This window comes from Suricata suricatta, chromosome 16, assembly GCF_006229205.1.
Source record: "Suricata suricatta isolate VVHF042 chromosome 16, meerkat_22Aug2017_6uvM2_HiC, whole genome shotgun sequence".
In the NCBI taxonomy this organism is placed as follows: domain Eukaryota; kingdom Metazoa; phylum Chordata; class Mammalia; order Carnivora; family Herpestidae; genus Suricata; species Suricata suricatta.
In genome coordinates, this window is record NC_043715.1 from 27,129,486 (window position 1) to 27,147,781 (window position 18,296).

Genomic DNA, 18,296 nt, shown 5'->3' on the forward strand with positions numbered 1-18,296 from the left:
ATCCAGAAACATCCTCACGGACACACCACCCAGAAATGGTGTTTAATCTGGGCATCCACTGAAATTGACACCTAAAATTAACCAGCACGGAGGGTGATGTCCCTAGGCAATGCTGAGCTCCTGCAAGATCAAGTATAAACTTAGCCTGATATTTGGGGTCTTCCATAATCCTTCCCCAACCAAGCTTCTCAATCTCATTTCTTTACTCCATTAGGTATACCCTCTTCCTTACTCACACCTTCTTGCAGTTGTTCCTTCTCATCCCCAGCCACTTCTACCTATTTCCTGACTCACCCATCCTGTATTGACCCTTCCCTGTGAACCACATCTGTTACTGGTGCCATGTATGTGTTGTGCGTGGTGTGCATAGCACAAGGACATCTGGCCAGGGCAGGGGGACAGAAGCTTAAGTCCAGCCACATCATATGACTCACTGAGGAGCTGTGTCTGCTTAGAGGACAGGCACCTTTTCCCAGTTGAAAAGAGGCACTGGAGAAGGGTTCTAGTATTTCCTCTTTTCCATCACTCTTGCTTGGTAAACTCTGGTTTGGCACATTTGCTTGACTCACTCTTCATTCCCAGCTCCTCCTTCCAGGTTTACATCCATATCTCTTGCCTGAGATGGATGCTGTTCTCACCATACTGGGCCCCCCCATATGTCCTCTGTGCCCTCCAGCCCCTTCTCCACACAGCAGCTGGAGTGAGAATTTCAAAATTCAAATCTGATTATGTCCCACGTTCCCCAAACTACCCTGCTTCCCTGCTCAAAACCTCTTAATGCCTTCTCTTTTCTCTTAGGATGAAGATCTATATATCCTAAGTAGAGCCTCTAAGAACCCTTATAATCTGACCCCTGGTGACTTCTCCAGTTCCACCCAGGACCAGCACCCCCAGCTCGGTGCTCAGTGTGTGAGCCTTCTTCCTGCTCCTCACCAGCTACAGGCCCAGGCTGCTCCCTCTGCTGGGAATCCTCTCTTCTGCCATGGCTGCCAAGCCCACCTCATTTGCCTAATTCATCCCTTCTCATTTTCCACATACCAGCTCAAGTATCATTTCTTCAGGGAGGCCACCTCTGATTCCCAGACCACTTTAGCCTTCTGCCTTGTACATCTTTGAGCACTTTCCCCTTATCATACATCACAGTTTATAAACATATACTTATTTTTGTGGTTATTTGACTAATGTCTGTTTTCCCTGAAAGGTGGTAAGCTCTGGGGTACCTGGTTGGATTTGCCTTCTGCTACATCTCCAGTGCCCAGTACATTGCCACATACACCTTAGACTCTCAATTTGTCACACGCTGGATGAATGAGTGCATGAAGGTTGTTTAGGAATGGGAGGCCACCCCGTGGGACCGCAGCGTTGGATACATGGAAGAAAGTAGCCAAAAGTGAGGTTGGAGACAAGCTTGCAGCCAAGACCTCATCCCCTGGCATGGGGGTGCTATGCAGCCTGTAACCCAGAGGTGTGGCAGTCTAAGAGCTGTGTTCTAGAGCAGTAGCTCCGAGAGGGGTCTTGCATGGAGGGTAAAGGTCTTGGAACCAGGGAATCATGCTAGGAAGCATCTGATGAAGATGGCCTGATTTAGAGCAGTGGAAAGAGAAATGGACAGGTGAGGACAAAGGCTTTTGGTGTTTCCCATTTCCATCCTTCACTCCAGTAGGAGAGGCAGTAGTTGATCAAAAGCTTTGCATGATTTCAACATATTTTATTTGACCTGAATATTGCTGGTATATGGGGAGGAGAGAGAAGGGTCTTAGAGTTGGCGGAGCAGTAGGCAGGCAATGTGGCAGAATCATGAATGTGTAGTTCTCCTTTCCCAGGCAAAAGTGGCCCACGGAGGGTTGAGAGAAAAGGAAATTGTTAGGACCTGCTGCCCTGAGCTGATGGTGAGTTGGTGTGTGAGGAAGTGTGAAATCCAAGAAGCCTACTTTCGGGGCAGACAGGTTTGGTTCCTGTCTTCTTCTGCTGATCTGCCAAGTCTGTCATGGCAGCCTGTCTTACCTGAGGCTCTGTGAGTGTCTGACAATGGAGGATATTTCGAGAGGGAGATAGTGTGGGGAGCAGAGTAGTCTCAGGACCAGAGAGACTCATAATAAAGGGTATTCACCTCACCCTGGGCTTGGGGCCACATCTCCTATTTTGCTTATTCTTTTTTATGATTATTGTCATCTGAATCATAGTGACAAAGCTAGGGTTGTATAATGGATTGCTTTACTGTTTCATGATGGTTGAAGTAGATAGAACACAAAGCTTGTTGCCACCAAGTTTTAGGTTTTTCACAAATGTCTTTAATGGGTCCAGCATCCCCTTCTAGAATGTGACCAGTACAATAATACTATTGTGCTAATAGTGTTCATGCCTAACGTAGCTTTTGTCACTGGACATCTTTTAACTACAGGCAGGGCTGCAGTATGCCAGTTGTGTATTGCCCAATTCTGGCCTGCACCACTTTGTAGACTCCCATAGGAGCAGCGCCCCCTGGAGGTGTGCAAGGTGGCAACCCTGCCCAAGAAGTGTGCAAGGGAGGCACTAGCCTTATTTTGCTGGCTCAGAATGGTGACATGCCTTGTTCGGTGTCATGTGACAGGTAAATGCTGTCACTGCAGCTAGGGTCTAGCATCTGAGTCTAAATGCATCTCTCAGCTAATCACTGCTTGAGTAAATAAGTGAATGGAGAAAGACGAAGGCACTGATCAGGAGCCCACCCAGGGTCATGATTTGTTCTCAAGGTCCTTGACTGCTGTCAGCAGGCCCAGCTGTCTGGGCCTCATCCATTCTTTGTGCACTTCACCCTCACGGTGGGCTCTGGATAACATGGCCTTGGTGTTTTTCTACCTCCCATCCTGAACCCCTTGTATCTTTCTGGTGCACAAGGCCACACCTCCCCTGCCTGCCCCATTCCTTCAGGGCCTTGCTTCCAGCTACTATTAGGTCATCCTCACCCATACGGTGTTCATTAATAAAGTGGAAGACTATAATTTTGGTTGGGAGTTGCAAAGGATAAAACAGCCTCTAAAGCAAAAAGGAATTACTCTATGTAATGGTGGAATTGCTGGCTGCGTGAGAGAGTCGTGAATCCGTGGGGTTTTTATGCGGAAGAGCAGGAAAGGACCTCAGCAATCACATAATGCAGATGAGGAAAGAGAAGCCTCAAGAATTGGTGGGTTTGCTGGGGCTGGACTGGGTTTTTCCATTATGCTGTGCTTCCTCCAGTCATTTGATTTGGGGGTCTTTCCTGACATCTTTTCCACCTTACCTGACTGGCAGTGGCCCTGCATTTGGACCATCTATGTCTCATCAGTATTTGGGAGAGCAGGAGGGCAGTGCAAAGTGGACAGGGAGCTTGGTCAGTGGTGTCCTTGGACCCTGGCTTGACCTCAGGATCTGTGCTTTTAAATGCTATTACAAAATGCAGTCCATCTAGAGCTCAGTACCTCTTGCCATCAGCCTAATGCAGCCTTGGTGGAGGGCGGGTGGTGGCTGGCTGCCTGGCAATCTCCTGGAGCCCGGGAGAGGGATTACGCTCGCGCAGGCAGGCTCATCACTGTAATAAAAATGGGAGTTATGTTTATCGACTCATCAGGACTGCCCATTTAGACGATTACCCCATTTCCAATCCCATTTCTAGAGAAAAGAGGATTGCCGGACACTTCCTCTCACCCCCGCCCCTGACAGGACCCTGTCTGTGGGTTCAGGGAGGGGGGTGGTGGTGGGGATGTGTTGGAGGTAGGCAGGCAGCAGGCTGCGAGCTTTGCCCTCTTTGTCTTCCAGAGCTGGCAAGCCACAGCGGGATGGCTGTCCCCTGAGAGATGGGAGAGGAGGAGAAACGACCCAGCAGGGGCCTGGAGCAGCTGGCTGGCGTCAGTAATTTCCTGTAGGAGATTTTGCCGGCCGGGTACACGTCACCCTGCTGTTGCCCCTCTGTCTTCTCCCATGTGCTGCTAAAATAAACTAAAGCAACCCTTGGGCTGTGTTCACGTAAATGCAGTTATTTAACCTCATCTCTGAGGAGCCCAGGTATAAAATAGCATCACCTATTTGGAATAAGATAGGGAGAAGGTGAGACAGAAAGATTTCTGAGCAGCTGGAATACACATTATAAAGTTTCTCTTTCCACACAGAAGAGGAGCCTTTTGGGCCCTTGCTCAGAGACCATTGACTCTTACTTAACACACAGCTCTAATTAACGTGGTAGGCTGCTTTCTGATATCCAAGCAGATTGGAAGTGGGAATTAAAGATGGAGGGAAGCTGGAGCCAACAGTTAAGAGCTAGACTAAAGATGTGACATCTGTGGGGACAACTGTGGATGGGAATCCTGTCCAGAGGGGGATGGATAGCTTAGAAGGTACCTTCCAACCTTTCAGTTCCTGGCTCTGTGTCTGGTTTTGACTGTGATGACGAGGAGCAGGAGGAGAGGAAGCAAGGACTGGGTACAGTGAGGGACTGTACCCAGCAGGAAACATTGTCTTGTGTTTGGGGGAGTCCCTGAGTTCTGGTGCTCAGAAGTACTCACCTGCTTTTGTTAGAGTCTTCCAGATACAGTGTCTGGGTTTTTTATTTTTTTAATTTTTTTTTTTAACATTTATCTATTTTAGAAAGAGGGAGTCACAGATTCTGAAGCAGACTCTAGGCTCTGAGCTGTCAGCATAGAACCCAATGTGGGGTTCAAACTCACGAACTGCGAGATCATGACCTGAGCCAAAGTTGGATGCTTAACCGACTGAGCCACCCCAGTGGGTTGTCTGTTCTTGATCCTCCTTTATTCTTTGCCAGCCAGAGTGAATTCTAATGAATGTTTCTAGAGACAATTCTGTGAGACATCATAGTGTAATGGATAGACATATCATGGAGTGATGCAGGCCTGTGTCCAGATCCCGGCTCCCCACAAAGCTAGCCAGGTGACTGGTAAAATCACTGAGCCTCAGTTTCCCCATCTGTATGCCTACTGTATACATTGTGCATCATGCACCTCTCTGACCTCAGCCCTTCCCAACTGCTCCTCAATGTTCTCAGGGTGACTCCTTCCCAGACAAGAGTTTCCAAGATGCCCGGTAAAGTTTGACTCTCAGACAAATAACAAATAATTAAAAAATTTTTTTTTAATGTTTATTTTTGAGACACAGAGACACAGAGTGTGGGAGGGTCAGAGAGAGAGAGGGAGACACAGAATCAGAAGCAGGCTCCAGGCTCTGAGCTGTCAGCACAGAGCCCAATGAGAGGCTCAAACCCATGAGCTGTGAGATCATGACCTGAACTGAAGTCGGCTGCTTCACCAACTGAACCACTCAGGCGCTCCCAAATAATTTTTATGTGTTATAATGATTCACATACTAAGAAGAATTAGTTCTTTATCTGAAATTTAGATTTAACTGGGAATCTGGTATTTTGAAATAATCTTTTTATTTTAGAATTATTTTAGGTTTCTAGACAAATTATAAGGCTAGTATAGAGAGTTCCCCTATATGTAAACATCTTATGTCAGTGTGATACACTTGTCACAGTTGATGAACTACTGTTGATATATTATCATTACCTCAAATCCAACTTTATTAGATTTCATCATTTTTCCCCAAATCCCTTTTTCTGTTCCAGGATCCCACCCAGGATAGTACATCACATTTAGTCATCTTGTGTCCTTAAGCTTCTTGGGGCTGTGACAGTTGTGACTTGTTTTCAATGACCTTGAGTATTTTGAGGAGTACTGGTCAGGCATTTTGTGTTTGTTTGTTTGTTTTTTTTAATTTTGAGAGACGGAGAGAGATAGCACAAGCAAGGGAGGGTCAGAAAGAGAGGGAGACACAGAATCTGAAGCAGGCTCCAGCCTTGAGCTGTCAGCACAGAGCCAGACGGGGTGGCTTGAACCCATGAACCATGAGATCATGACCTGAGCCAAAGCTGGACGCTTAACCAACTGAGCCACCCAGGTGCCCATGGTGAGGCATTTTGTAGGTTGTCCCTCCATGGGGGCCTGTCTGATGTTTTCCTCATGATTAGACTAGGGGGCAGTGAGTTTGAAGGAGAAGGACCACAAAGGCAAAGTGCTGTTCTCATTCTGTCATGTGACTGCTACATACTATTTGTGTGACGTATCAGTGTTGATGTTGACCCTGATCACCTAGCCGAGGTACTGTTCATCAGGTTTATCACCCTGTATTTTTATTTACTAAATCTGGTAGCTCTTCCAGGACTAGGAATTCTTTATGACCAAGAGACAGAAAGATCTGTATTTCTTACTGCCTCACTGCTGCAGACTTTTTCTGCTCCAACCTTAGAACTGCTGGCAATTCCCCTACTGAACTCTCACACACACACACACACACACACACACACACACACACAGTTTCCACCACTGGGCCTGGTTAGGTGCTGGGCCTTTGCTCTGGGTCTGTTCCCGGCTGATAGTGGTCTCCTGTGCTTCTGATCCCAATGCATCCCTAGCATTTTGCACAGGGCCTGTCGTTACTCAATAAGTAATTGTTGAATCAGGTGAACAGTTCGTTACTCCAGGCAAGCCAGGTAAAACCTCTAGTAAAGTGCCTGCCTATAAACAGTATATGTTCAGGAAATGTCTGTTTCCTATCTCAATATAGAGAAAATTGTATTTTCTATATTTGAGCAACCGTATTAAGTTCATGCTTGCCCGACATCCCCAACATATGCCCCTACCTGGAGACACGATTCTGGAGCAGTGGTCTCCTAGGATTCTGTCAGAGCCACAGTCACCTGCGTCAAAGCGTCAAGGGGGCCACTTAGTGACAGAGATGTTTGGCTAAGTAGGCTACTCTCCGTCAACTCGAAAATTAAAAAGGCATCCTTCTCCCCATGGAAAAACTGCAAATCATGAACCCCTTGGCCCAAATTTTCATAATCAGCCCCTTCACTCTTTGTTAGTGAAAGGGACCCACCTCCCTCTCTTTTTGTGGCCTACACACGGCACATATGTGAATAATGTTTATACCCAGTGTTGCTTATCCTTGATGAATACTATGCCTGGAGGTTTATGGGTACATTAACTTTTCTCTTTTCTCTCATCCAGTGTAGTTGTGACCACACTCCTGAGATCCAAAGGGAGGAGACACCTCATTTGTAGTCCCAGAAATCTCTGATCAACTGCAGGCCTAACTGTAATGTTTATCTTTTGTTATCTACCTGATGGCAGGTGCTTCCCCTACCTCCCCTATAATCTTCTCAATCACCCCACAAGTCAAGAATTATTATTTCCATATTTCAAATAAGAAAATTCAGGTTTGAGGTGCTTTAAGAATTTGCCCAAGTTTGTTTGTGGTGGAGTCAGGCTTGGAGCTAAGGCTGTGTACTTCAGAGTCTGAGCTCTATCATTGGGGGTTGGCAGTCTCTTTCAGGTTCAGAAAGTTCTGTAAGACAGAGTCAGCGTTTCCCAATGGCTTGTGCCCATCAGAATGGTTCTTAGTCTTTGTATTCCCAGGATACCTCACTGAGTCAGGCCTCCATCTATCCATGTCTACACACCTGCCAGAGCCTCCTTCGCGGGTTCCTGGACTTGGAATCCTCACCCACAGCCTGATCACTCCCATGCCATGGTTGCCCTACTCAGGAACGACGTGGACGCCCATTTTCAGCCTTATGTATCTTCTGCCTTGCTTTCAAGACTCTATATTCTTCCGCCACATCTAACTTCATCTGAATTAGCCACAGCCTTTTGCATGGGCTGCGTGGAGACCATCCACGCTCCACTTCAGTGTGCTGAAGGTGCCCTTGGAGACCCCGAGCCTTCTCTCCACTCCTCAGAGTCTCCCTTTCCCTTCAGATCCTGGGACAGGTTCCTTTTGAAAGGTATACTGACTAGTCCCTCACCCCCTTACCTCTCCTTAGATCTCCATGGCACTGGGCTGTGCAAGGCCTAAATTAGTGCAGAGTGCCCCTCTGGCTTGTGTGTGAGGCTAGGGAGATCCCCTGGATTGTAATGCAGTTTGCCATCTGAATTGCAGTCTCCCGAAGGACAGAAACCTCTTTATAAACAAAATCAACTTTACTGAGGTGTAACATACACATATAATAAAGTGCATCTGTTTTCAATTCTCACTTTAATAAGTTTTGACAAATATACACATCCATGTAGCCACCACCTCAGTCAAGGTATAGAACATTTCCATCACCTCAAAAGTCCTTCTGTGCCCACTTGCAGCCAACCCTTGACCCAGAAAACTAGTCAGTGGATTTTAATATTACAGATTCGTTTTGCCTGATTTTGAATTCTACGTAAATCTAGTCACAAAAGTGTACTGTTTTCTATCTGGCCCCTTTTTTTCTCAGCACAATGTTTTAAAAGTTCCTCCCTATTGTGTGTATCAACAATTCATTGTATTTATTGCTGAGCAGTATTCCATTGGATATGCAAACACAACTTGCTACCTGTTGGTGGGCATTGGAGTTGTTTCCAATTTCAGCCATTGTGAATAGAGGGGCTATAAGTGTTCATGCACAGGTCCCTGTGGGCGTGTTTTCATTTCTCTTTGGTGTACACCTAAGAGCAAGATTTCTAGTCATATAGTAAGTATATATTTAATTTTATTTGAAACTGACAAATTATTTCCCCAAATGATGGCTCTGTTATATACCCCACCAGCAATGTAGGAAAGTTCCAGTTGGTCACATCCTTACCCACACTTGACGTTGTCAGTCTTTTAAATTTCAGTGAGTTAACAGTCACATCTCATTGTTGGTATAATGCAAATTTCCCTGGTGATTAAAGGTGTTGAACACCTTTTTGTGTGCTTATTGATTATTCATATATTTTCCTTTGTGAAGTCCTTGTTGAAAATTTATCTGTTCAAAATTTTTGATTGTATGTCTTTTGGATTATTGAGTTATGACAGCTCTTTCTATATTTTTATGGAAGTCCTATCAGATATATTTATTGTGACTATTTTCTCTGACTGTGGCTTGCCTATTCATTTTCCTGTGCTTTATGTTTTTAGTTTTTTAATGTTTCTTTATTTGAGGCGGGAGGTGCGGAGAGAAAGGGAGACAGAATCCAAAGCAGGCTTCAGGCTCTGAGCCATCAGCACAGAGTGCAACACGGGGCTTGAATTCTTGAGCCACAAGATCATGTCCAGAGCTGAAGTCAGATGCCCAACCAAATGAGCCACCCAGGTGCCCTTAACTGTATTTATTTATTTATTTATTTATTTATTTATTCATTTATAATATAATTCATTATCAAATTGGCTAACATACAGTGTGAAAAGTGTGCTCTTGGTTTTTGGGGTAGATTCCCGTGGTTCATCACTTACATACGACACCCAGTGCTCATCTCAACAAGTGCCCTCCTCAATGCCTATCACCCATCTTTCCCTCTCCCCGACCCTGCCATCCACCCTCAGTTTGTTCTCTGTATTTAAGAGTATCTTATGGTTTGCCTTCCTCCCTCTCTCTTTGTAACTATTTTTTTCATGTTCCCTTTTCCCCATGATCTTCTGTTAAGTTTCTCAAGATCCACATAATACTCTCCAGTTCCATCCACTTTGCTGCAAATGGCATGATTTCATTCTTTCTCATTGCCAAGTAGTATTCCATTATATATGTAAACCATATCTTCTTTGTCTATTCATCAGTTGATGGACATTTAGCTTTTTCCATAATTTGGCTATTGTTGAAAGTACTGCTATAAACATTGGGGTACATGTGCCCCTGTGCACCAGCCCTCCTGTATCCCTTGGATAAATTTCCTAGTAGTGCTATTGCTGGGTCATAGGGTAGTTCTATTTTTAATTTTTTGAGGAACCTCCACACTGTTTTCCAGAGTGGCCACACCAGTTTGCATTGCCACCAACAGTGCAAGAGTATTCCCGTTTCTCCTTAACTGTATTTTAAAGAGAAGTTTTAAATTTTGATGACATTAAAATGTATCCATTTTAATAATTTTCTAATTTTATGGCAAATGTGTTTTCTCTACTGTGAAGCCTTTATCTGTCCCAAGGTTGTGAAGATTTTTTCCTAAGTTTTCCTGTAGAGATTTTATTTTTATTACATTTATTTTGGTTTTTTTTTACATTCAGTCTAGTGTATGGTCTATCTTGTTGAATGTTTCATATACACTTGGAAAGAATGTATATTTTGTACTAGGTGAATAAATGTCATTAGGTTTGACAGTGATATTCAACTCATCTCTATTTTTATTGATTTTATGTCTCCTTATTCTATCAGTTATTGAGAGAAGTGTTAAAGACTCCAACTATAATTTAAATTTGTCTGTTTCTCCTTTCATTTCTGTCCAAATTTGATGCATGTATATTAAATATTTGTTATTAGTTGAATACCCATTAAGATTGGTTTTATATTTTCTGACCTTATTGAATTGACTCCTTTATCATTGTGAAATGTCTCTGTCTCTGGTAATATTCCTTGCCCTGAAGTCTACTTCATCTGTTGTGAGTATAGTTCTCCCTGCTATCCTGTTTGCATGGTATATCACTCCTTCATATTTTAACTTTTAAATTGTGTATGTTTCTACAGGGAAGGTGAATTTCTTGAAGAATAGCTTACTTTGTTTTATCCAATCTGACAATCTCTGCCTTATACTTGTTGTGTGTTCTATTTAAATTTAATGCAGTTATTGAAATAGTTGGTTTAAGTCTACCACCTAGCTATTTGTCTCATTTATTTTTTCCTTTTCTTCCCTTGCCTTCTCTTGGATTAATTGAATATTTTTTGTATTCCATTTTATTTCTTCATTTTATTATTATTTGTATATTATCATTTATTTTATTATTATTTCATTTTACGTCTTTGTTTTTCTGTGTGTCTGGTTGCAATAGGAATTACAATATGAATCTTTAACTACCTTCAAAAAATACTCTACTTCACAAACAATGTAAGATTCTTATAGCAGTTTATTTCCATTCCCCTTTCAGGGCTCTGTGCTATTATTGTCATACATTTCATCTCCACATTTGTTATGAACCTCACAATACATTGTTATTATTTTTGCTTCAGATAATTATCTTTTAGAAGAATTGTTTAAATGAGAAAAAATATTTTATATTTACCTACATACCTTTCCTTTCCTGTGTTCTTCACTGTTTTGCATGGACTTCAGTTTTTATTTGAAATAAGTTTCTTTCAGTCAGAAAGTATTTATTTAACTTTTGTTAAATGTAGTACTGGGTTGCTGGCAATGGAGTCTTGCAGCATTTTGGTCTTAGTTTTCGAAGGGTATTTTCACTGGCCATGAAATCTGTGTTGTCAGTTTCTTATTTCATCATTTAAAAAAAAATCATTCCATTATCTTCTTACTTGCATGAGATATTTCTCATCTATCTTCCTGTATATAATGTATCTTATTTCTCTGGCTGCTTTGAAGATTTCCCCTCTATGATTTGCTTTTAGCAATTTGGTTATGATGTATATTGTTAAAGTGTTCTTTATATTTATCCTGATTGATGTTAACTGAGCCCTTAGGATCTGTGGGTATATACTGTTCATGAAAGATTTGTAAATTTTTCATCCTTTATTTTTTCAAATATTTATCTGCCTCACCTTCTCTACCTCTAGGGTACCAATTAAACATATGTTAGACTGTTTGGTAGTTTCCCACAGGTTACTTAGGCTGTCTTTATTTTTTCAGCCTTTTTCTTCCCCCTATTTTGTGAGTCAACTTGTATAGTTTTCATTGTCCTGTCTTCAAGTTCACTGACCTTTACTTCCATGGTGTCTAATCTGGTTGTAATGACATTCACTTAATTTTTTTTTATTGCCAATATTTCATTTTTAGCTCTAGAAGTTCCATTTGGATTAAAAAATAGTTTCCATTGTATATATATATATATATACCACATCTTGATTCACTCATCAGGTGATGGACATTTAGGCTCTTTCCATGTTTTGGCTATTGTTGACATTGCTGCTATGAACATTGGCATACATGTGCTCCTATGCTCCTTCTGTATCCCTTGGGTAAATCCCTAGCAATGCTATTGCTGGGTCATAGGGGAGTTCTACTGATAATTTTGGGGGGAACCTCCACACTGTTTTCCAGAGTGGCTGCACCAGCTTACATTCCCACTAACGGTGTAGGAGGGTGCCTGTCTCTCCACACCCTCGCCAGCATCTATAGTCTCTTGATTTGTTCATTTTAGCCACTCTGACTGGTGTGAGGTGGTATCTCAGTGTGCTTTTGATTTGTATTCCCCTGATGATGATGATGCTGAGCATCGTTTCATGTGCCTGTAGGCCACCTGGATGTCCTCTTTGGAGAAGTGTCTGTTTATGTCTTCTGCCCATTTCTTCATTGGGTTATTTGTTTTTCGGGTGTGGAGTTTGGTGAGTTCCTTGTATATTTTGGATACTAGCCCTTTATCTGATATGTCATTTGCAACTCTCTTTTCCCATTCTGTTGGTTGCCTATTAGTTTTCTTGATTATTTCCTTTGCAGTGCAGAAGCATTTTATCTTGATGAGGTCCCAAGCATTCAGTTTTGCTTTCATGTCCCTTGCCTTTGGGGATGTGTCGAGTAGGAAATTGTTGCGGTTGAGGTCAAGGAGGTTGTTTCCTACTTTCTCCTCAAGGATTTTGATGGTTTCCTGTCTCACATTCAGGTCCTTCAGCCATTTTGAGTTTATTTTTGTGTATGGTGTAAGAAAGTGGTCTATGGCCATTTGTAGGAAAGTGATGGGCTTGAGGGTGTCATGCTAAGTGAAATAAGTCAGGCAGAGAAAGACAAATACCATATGTTTGCACTCATAGGTCTAACAGGAGAACAGGAGAAACCTAATGGAGAACCAGGGGGAGGGGAAGAGGGAAAGAGAGTCGAGAGAGAGAGGGACACAAAACTTGAGAGATTATGGAATGCTGAAAATGAACTGAGGGTTGAAGTGGGAGGGGGGGAAGAGGTGGTGGTGATGGAGGAGAACACTTGTGGGGAAGAACACTGGGTGTTGTATGGAAACTAATTTGACAATAAACTACTTAAAAATAAAATAAAATAAAATAAATAGTTTCCATTTTCTCTTCTCATTTGGTTCATCTTTCCATCTGACTCCTTAAAAATATTATAGCTGTTTTCAATCACTTGTATGCTAACTCCATCATCTCTCTTGTTTCTGGTCTGTTTCCACAGATTGATTTTTCAGTTATTTTTCATGTTTGCCTATTTATTTTCATGTCTAATAATTTTTAATTGAAGAGGGAACACTGTAAATGTTAAATTGTTGTTGAATTTTGTTCTGGCAGGCAGTTAATTTACTGTTATTAGTTAAATACCCATTTAGGTTTGTTAGTAGTGCTAGTTTAATACTATTTTTAAGACTCAGCATTTCTAGGGTCTCTACTGAATTCCCTGGTATTCAAAAAATTTTCTTTATTTTAGTTTGGTGACATTTCAGTGCTTCCCAGCCACGTGTAACTTGTGATACTTGTTCAGCTTATAACTCTCCAATCATTGTTCTTTCTCTGGTAGTTGCTCTCTGTGTGGTTTTATGGAATCACATGCTACATATGAAATTTATTGTTTATACAAACAAGGGCACCCAGTGAGGATGCCTGGAGCTCTTTTGTGCAGCTATTTCTTCTATGGTACTCTGTCCCCCAAATTCCAACCACCTGAACCTCCCTTAACTTTTATCCCTGTCTCTTAGGCTCAGGGAGGCTCCCATCCTCTAATTGAGTTCCTCTTCCTTGTCTAAAAGTATGATAAATGACTCTAGAGAGAAAGCCAGGATAATCCTAGGACTCACCTCAATTGTTTTCTTTCTCTTAGACATCACAGTTTTGTGCACCCATTGTCCAATATCTGAAGAATTGTTTATGCATTTGTACAGCATTATAATAGCATATAATGGTAGGGCTAGTTTGTACATTTCATCATGGCCAAGGAACCACCTCATAAACTTCTTAAGTTATCAGAGAGTTAACTAAGTGCTGAGCACAAAACAGTATTAGAGAAATCCAATGTGTCTACCCACCTGGGCTGTTTTGCTCATGTTTAGAGATCAAACATGACATTGGGACAGGGGTTTCTTAAAGGATCCAAGCCCTCCAGGAGCAGACTATCATAGCTATAAGGTATTGGACATCATTTTTCCTTTCCCTGTGAGCTCTTGGCCAAACGTAGTATCTTGTCTAAGAACCATCATAATAGATTCATACAAGGCCAAGTTACTGGGGAATCCAGTCACTGTGCCATGTGACTCTTTCTAGGAGTAAGTGGTGATTTTGCAGCTTTTGAATTTATTCTATCTGCAGATCACACATGGCCCAGCAATGCAGCAGAAAGGTTGGTTAAGAGAGCTTCATAGAGTTAACTGAGATAATATGCTCACAGGAGTTAAATATATTTGATTTGGAATGAAAAGGGGGAAGGAAGCCCAGGAGATGGGAGATGACTGTCAAACCCAAGAAGACCTCAGAGCTGAAAAGTCAAAAAAGAGGATGGGACAAGGCAGCACCATCATGATTTCCTTTTTGTGCTGGAAAATGGGGATAGCTTCTCAGGTTTAGAGGGCACAAAAGAGAGAAAGAAAGGGAGGATGAACATATTGATCCATTCACTAAATATTTTAAGTGCCTATAATGTATCAGGCATTGAAAATTCAGTGTCTTCACTAAACTATCTTTTGAGACACATACATTGCAATTAGCAAAGGAACCAAATAATCCTACTTCCCTTTGTAGGTTCCCATTACTGTATCCTATTCTCTCTTTGTATCATGGTGAGTTTCATTTTCCTATCCCTGACTCTGCTTTCACCTTTCTGAGGCCTGGATGATCTGAACATCTGAGATTTCCAGTTGCCTCTCTAGAAGCAGTGAACATATGTTTAGGGCTAGGTGGGAAGAAGTTAGGTTGAATCAAGGAAGTCATTATGGAAACTAGTTGAGACTACTTCTATTTAACTGGCAGAGAAAATTTGTTTTTACTTAAGATACTGTTGTTGCCTTTTGGGAGGGATTGCTGGGGGCAAGTATCATTTTATGACATCACTGGGGAGGACTTTCTAGACCAAGCACAGCTGGGTGTGCTATAGTGGAAAGACCATGGGCTTGCCTGACAGTTAATTTTATATGTCTCATTGGGTCATAGGGTGCCCAGATGTTGGTCAAACTCTGGGTGTCTCTGTTAGGGTAGTTTTGGGTGAGTTTAAATTGATAGTCTGAGCAAAGAAGATTGCCTTCCCTAATGTGGGTGGGCCTCGTTCAAATCAGTTGAATTGAGCCAAAAGCCTGACCATGCCTTATCCTCCTGCTTTGAGCTGTAACTGTTTTTTCCCCCCTCACTTTGAACTCAAACTGAAACATAGGCTCTTTCTGGATCTCAAGTCAGCTGGTCTTTAGATTAGAACATGGTCTTTAGATCCATTGGCTCTCCTGGTCCAGCTTGTTGACTCACCCAGCAGAGCTTGGGACTTGTCAGCCTCCATAATTGTGCGCACACACACACACACACACACACACATGCACACACACACACACATGCGCGCGCATGCACAGAGAGAGAGAGAGAGAGAGAGAGAGAGAGAGAGAGAGAGAGAGAGAGATCGAGATCCTATTGGTTCTCTCTGGGGAACCCTGACTAATACAGCTTAGGAACCTCATAGACATTTCTATTTTCAAATCTCCCCTCTGCTACCTATTAACCATATGATCTCAGATAAGTACTTGTTTTATCCAGACTTCAGATTCTTTCCTGTAAAGTGTAGATTTTTTGCCTCTTAGAGTTGGTAGGAAAGTCAAAAGAGGAATGTAAACATGGCCCATTGCTAGATGCAGAATATGTAGATATCTTCTTCTATGCATTTCTTCTTTGGTTTTGGGCATTTCTTCTATGGTTTTGTTCCCCCAAACCCTAACCTACTCAAGAGAGAAGATTCTTGGTGGAGGAAGACTCTGCAGTCTCCACTTTCTCTGTGCTTCTCAAGTAAGGTAGGTGAATCAGGGAAAGAGACATTCACTAGCAACTTGGATTCACGTACTAGCAGAACTTTGAGGAAATTGTACCCAAGGATACCATGTCAGGGTTCTTTAGAGAAACAGAACCAACAGGATAAATACAGATATATAGAAAGAGGCATTGGCTCACACCATTCTGAAGGCTGAGAAGTCCCACAATCCGCCGTCTGTAAACTGTAGGCCTATAAAAGCTGGTGGTGTAGTTCTAGTCCACATCCGAGGCCTGGAAACAGGGGAGACTATTGCCTAAGTCCCGATTCAAGTCCAACAGCCCAGGAACCAGGGGTGCCTGTGTTTGACGGAAGGAGAAGATGGATGTTCTAGCTCAGACAAAGGGCAAATTTGCCCTTGCTCAGTCTTTTTTGTTGTAGTCAGGCCCTCAGTGGATTAGATGATGCTCACCCACATTGATAAGGACAATTGTCTTTATTCAGTCTACCAATTCAAATGCTAATCTCTCCTGGAAGTCATCTTCACAGATACTTAGAAACAGTGTTACCAGCTATCTGGGCATCCCTTAGCCCAGTCAAGTAGACATCTAAAATTTTCTACTACAGATATTTTAATAACAGCCCCCCTCTATGTCTCTAGTGCACTGTTCTTTAAAAATGCTGTATCTTCTCTATTAGGTCCTCTGAGGTGAGCAGCGAGATAATTTCTCTTCATGTTAATATGTATATGTCTCTGTCTTTTTCTTCATTCCTTTACTTATTCTTTCAAGAAATACTGAGCACCTAGGAACTGAGCTAGAAGTACTGGGGAACCAGTAGTCAATGAGAAAAGGTAGTCATAGTTCTCAAGGAACATAGAATAACAATAGCTCATGTTTTTAAAGGATAGTCAGATAATCACACAACAGCAATGACAAATGCCAGGGCATTTTTACGTAGGCCCAAACCACAGCCCAGCAATCTGCTGTTTACCCCCAGCTATATCTCCCAGCTATTTCAAGTGCTCTCCATACTCCTCCAGTCCCCTACCCACCCACCAACTCTGCTGAGCTCCCCCTGCACCAGTCTACCTTGCATCAGCACTTGGCTGTCCCCCAAACTCTCTCCCCTTCTTGTGTTCCCTGTCTCCAGAAATGTCATCACCATCCACCCAGTTGCCCTGAAATTTGGATCTCACCTCTGCTTTCTCCCACTCCCCTTATACATGTAGTCATTGAAGATGATCTATTCATTGAAGACTTACTATATCGCAGGCTCTGCACCTTGTATCTTACATCTTGTATGTTGGTCAATACTTGCAACCCTACATAGTATAGATTCTCACTGTCTCCGTTTTACTGATGAGGCAACTGTGGCCAGAAGATGGTAAGTGAGCCATGGTAAACGGTAAACTATAAATGATAGAGCCGGGGCTGAACCAAGCAGCCTCGAATCTGCTTGGATCCGGAACAGCCAGAATCTGTTCTGCTAGTCATTACACCAAAGTGCTTCCTAGTCCAGGAAAAGAGACAGGCAGTAAACCAAGAATTCTACAAATAATTATTGAATTACCATGGCAATAACTGCTGTAAAGGAAAAGTGAAGACTTTGTCTAAGATGGCAGGGAAGCTGGGGGAAGGGAGGAGAAATGTTTCCCTGAAGAAGTGACCTTTACATTGAGCCTTGTGATGTCAGCAAGGTGGGGTGGTACGGTGATGGGGAACAAATGTCCATGATAGATCCAGAGATGTCAGGCTGGAGCCATCCCTTTCACATCCCACAAATGGCCAGCCACCTGTTTTCCTTAATGCACAGTGTGATCTGGTCCCATTTAACTTGATTCTTTTTCATAATGTTGACTGCCAGGAAGTTGTCCCAATTGCTGTCCTGTGTCCTTGACCAAGGATTGGTAGACATTTTCTGTAAAAGGCCAGATAGTAAATATTTTAGGCTGTGTAGGCCAGTCAGTCTGTTGTTGCAGCCATGCAACCTACCTCGGTGCAAGAGCAGCCGTGGGTGATATGCAAATGATATGAGTGAGCATGGCTGTGTTCCAATAAAACTTTACAGACACTGGAATTTGAACTTCATGTACTTTTTATGTGTCACAGAATATTATTCTCCTTTTGATTTTTGTCAACCATTTCAAAATGTAAAATCGGGTGCCTGAGTGGCTCAGTTGGTTCAGCATCCAACTTCGGCTCAGGTCATGATCTCACAGTATGTGAGTTCAAGCTCCACATCCACTCTGTGCTGACATCTCAGAACTTGGAGCCTGTTTCGGATTCTGTGTCTTCCATACGTTCTGACCTCCCCTGCTTGCACTCTGTCTCGCTCTCTCAAAAATAAATAAACATTTAAAAAAATGTTAAAACTCTCCTTAGCCCATGGGCTGGCCATGTAACAACAGGTGTGGAGGGGTGCTCGGTTTGGTGGCTG

General features: G+C 42.6%; 1 long non-coding RNA gene across 1 annotated transcript; it reads right to left on the minus strand.

The window, feature by feature from the left end:
- Nucleotides 1-1,738: 1,738 nt before the first annotated feature.
- LOC115280750 lies at nucleotides 1,739-17,746 on the minus strand. The gene is made up of 4 exons (XR_003903912.1): nucleotides 17,056-17,746; nucleotides 16,058-16,216; nucleotides 3,438-3,547; nucleotides 1,739-1,814 (listed from the first exon to the last, which is right to left on the minus strand). It is a non-coding gene; the product is annotated as an uncharacterized LOC115280750 (long non-coding RNA).
- Between the last annotated feature and the right edge of the window lie 550 nt (nucleotides 17,747-18,296).